A 3668-nucleotide genomic window follows, 5' to 3' on the forward strand; every position below is an offset into this window, starting at 1 on the left:
AGTTAAAAAAAGAGCATTTTAGTAATTGATATAATGTACCAACCTATTGAATAACTAATATCTGTTTTGTATCATTGTAATACATTTACAATCACCAAAAACAGGTGTTTTCATTTTTGAAAGTGTTTTACAGTAAATTTACATCAAATTACAGTTATTCACCTTATATAGTAGGGAAACTTACTGTTAACCAATTAAGAGGTATTTTACTGTTAAAATCAGAATATTTATTTTACAGTGAATGTATGATGTTTTTATTTAGTTCGTTTCATTTAAGTATACCAAGTTTGTCTCAAATGTATTGCTAAAATTATCACAAAACTCTCCCACTGTTAGAAACTTTGTCAGCTATCTCAAATTGGAAATCTCAAAATTTAATTTTATGATTTTTATGAAGCCAAATCCAGACCTTAATAATTACAGCAGATACAACAAATCTGATGACAGATCAGCATAAAAAGGGAATTTCTCTTGCAGGCTCTGTGCCAAAGAACTAGCAAAGCATACGTTGGGAAATAGTTTCCATAAGATGGCTTCCATGGGTTTATAAATAAAGCATATACTGAGTGAGTTACTCATAATTTTCTCCATGAAAAATCAGTCTGACTTGTCTGGAGAGAAGTTGTGTGGGGGTAATAGAATATTGTGAACCATGCTAACTTGTACCATCTGTGGCAATCTCTCTCTGACTTTCAGCTTTTGTAAATCTAGAGTTATTTTTGGTCCATTGTGATGAAGGACATATGGACAGCTGCAGTGAAGAATGATTCTGCTGATGGTTTTCCTATTCAATTTGAGATGTTATGGTTTGGTATCATTAAATACATATTTCAACAGTATCTTTGACAGATAATTTTGCATGATTAGATTTGCAGTCAAGCTGAATGTATATAAACATGAAAATATGTCACACAGTATTGGGTAAAAATATTGACTTTTCCATTTAAATGCTATCTCACATGGTAAAAAAGTAATATTTTATCCAAGTTTGCTGGACTTTGGAGACGTCCTCAATTGGAATGTTGATTCATATATATAAAGCAGATGCTACTTTATAATATTAAAAATACTCCTTATAATGTACAGCAATAGCTGAGGGAAGGTTTGTTTCATATGTAACCATATAATCAAATGAATTGGAATTATGCTGAATTGAAATTAGACTCAAACTGAGAGCTTGTAAAGTGGATTCAAATCAGAAAATGTATACCTTGTGTTAATCAAAAAGCATGGGGTCAGATTAAATTAGGCGTACTTCAGAGAAATACAAAAGCAATACGTGGCTAAATTTATATGTGCTCACATCTGTATTTTTACATATATACATACTCCAGATGCATTCCATCTCAGGAAGATCTCCTCTCCCCTGACCCAACTCCCTACTCTGCCTCTGATGTCTCATAAATATTATTTCAAAATGGGATTTAATAAACGGCACATGACACATTCTCCCCTCTTGAGATCCTTCAGTGGACATCAGAGAACACAACAGGGAGAGTGAGCTCCAGAAATATTTTAGGGTAAGGTATCAATCATAAAATATTTAATATTTAAAATTGTATTTAATTTAATTTAAATTTAAATGTAATTTTAAATTAATAAAAACAAATATTAATTCTAATAAGTAGTTAGATGCATACTGAAAATTACTTTGAGAAAGAATGTGTTTATAGACTATGCTAAATCAGCCACAATAAATAATCTAAAGGTGATCAGAGGTTACCCATCTGGATTTCCCTTTTCATCATCCAAAACAGGTTACAGCCCCCATCAATGTCGAGCCGTCGAATATATAAAGCTTTCTATCATTTTCTGTTTGTTCTTTTGCACCAACCTTTGTCTGTGTTTTCAAGAGTTCATTCTTCACACTGTAATGCATTAAACTGACAGGCTTTAAAATAGAGGCAGGCGTAGGGAGGTTTGCAGGCTTGATACTGTGTGTGCAGGACACCAAGGAGAAAAAGATGAAGTCCAGACCTCTGAAAAGACCCACATGTGCAATCCAGGCAGGGGAGGATTTGACCCAGAGCCTCTCTAATCTCCAGCTGAATTATCCAGAAGAAATATGTTAGAGCGCTGCATGCATGTGTGTGTGCACAGGAAAAGAAGAGGGCAGGTCAGTGGAAATAAGTTATGTAACCGACTCAAGGGACGCGGTGGAATATGAGGTTATAGGAGGGGCCGACAATGAAGCAGTAGGAGTGAGGGGGAAGGAAAACCTAACACAGAGCTCCCGTGACACCTAAACATGGTTTTATTCTGCTGCATCAACACATTAGGCCTAAACCAAAATCAATGGATTGAATTCATGCTGTTTTTTTCTCCCCTTCGGCTATTGTATACTAAAGCTGTTCAATTTACAAAAGAAAGGTCTATGCCACCACCAGCATAGCAAAATGAGCACAATGTTCCTGTTTACAAAGAGCTTCTTAGAAAGCAAACTGATTTCTCACACTCTTTATGGCCGGATGCTGTTCTGGGCAACTAGGTTTGCATGCAAGCGCCGATTTCTTTTTCCTCTTTATTTAAGAAGCAATTCAGGCCCATTTTCATCTTTCCTTGCAGACTCTGTCTTTTAGTGAAAGCAAAAGGCTTCCATAAGAGCTGTGTAGCTGTTTTTTTCTGCATAAGACTGGACATCAAAAGCGTCTTTGGGAGCTCTTTTCTCTATTAGAGGAGAGAGTGGAGCATGCAGGGGTTTGGGGCTACATTCCACTAGATCATTGTTCCCAGAATGCACCTTTATCTTCAACTTGGGGGACCCAGAGGAAAAAAGGTTTTAATCACCACTAAGCCTTTTCAGAGAAATATTGTAAGGACTTGTGTGCACATGAGAGAGAGAAGAAGAGGGAGAATTGGTTTCATTCTTTTTCTTTCTTCCATTCAGGTACCATAGTCATCATTCTCACAGTGGTAATAATGGTAATAGCTGGTGAGTCGTGGTGGTTTATATCTTGCACTTGCCACATGCATTAACAAACCTTAGGTGTGACATAATGAGCAGCTGTCTTTATTAACCAGGAGAGTTGAAAGACACATTCCTGTATTTAGGGTTTTGTGCATGTATACACACACCTAATGTTATGCATCTAAAACTGCTGGTAAATATTAAAGAGAGGGTTAACACAACATTTGTTATTATTTACTCTTTTCGTTCCAGTCAACCTGTGTTTACCACAAATTCAATATTCAATAAACCCAAAAGGAATTTCAGTGTTAAAATTGATTGTTTCACTGTCTGTGCACATGCATTTAAATGTATTAAACACAATTTACAAATACACTGAGATCACAATGCTTCATTAGACTTCACACCATGAACGTGGACTTCACATTAAGAGCACCTGTCAATGAAAGACAAACAAGTGTAATATCTTCCTGCTAATTGATGATACAAGTGTCTGTCCTGTTTGACTGGTTTGTGTGCTACTGTTCACAGTCATGAAGCAATAACATCATCACAGAACTTACAACATCTCTTGTCAACACTGAGAGATTTTTATTTGTATCTGTTTGTGGGGGGCAGGTCTCGGCTGGTTGCAGTGGTGTGACTGTTAATAACAGGTGTGGGCATGCCTGTTGCTTTAGGATCAGTTGTAGATCTCTTTCTATATACTGCATGCCCTTCCAATTCCAGCCAGTCTCAGCTGTTGCAGGGCAGAAGATCA

This window comes from Cyprinus carpio, chromosome A12, assembly GCF_018340385.1.
Source record: "Cyprinus carpio isolate SPL01 chromosome A12, ASM1834038v1, whole genome shotgun sequence".
NCBI lineage: Eukaryota > Metazoa > Chordata > Actinopteri > Cypriniformes > Cyprinidae > Cyprinus > Cyprinus carpio.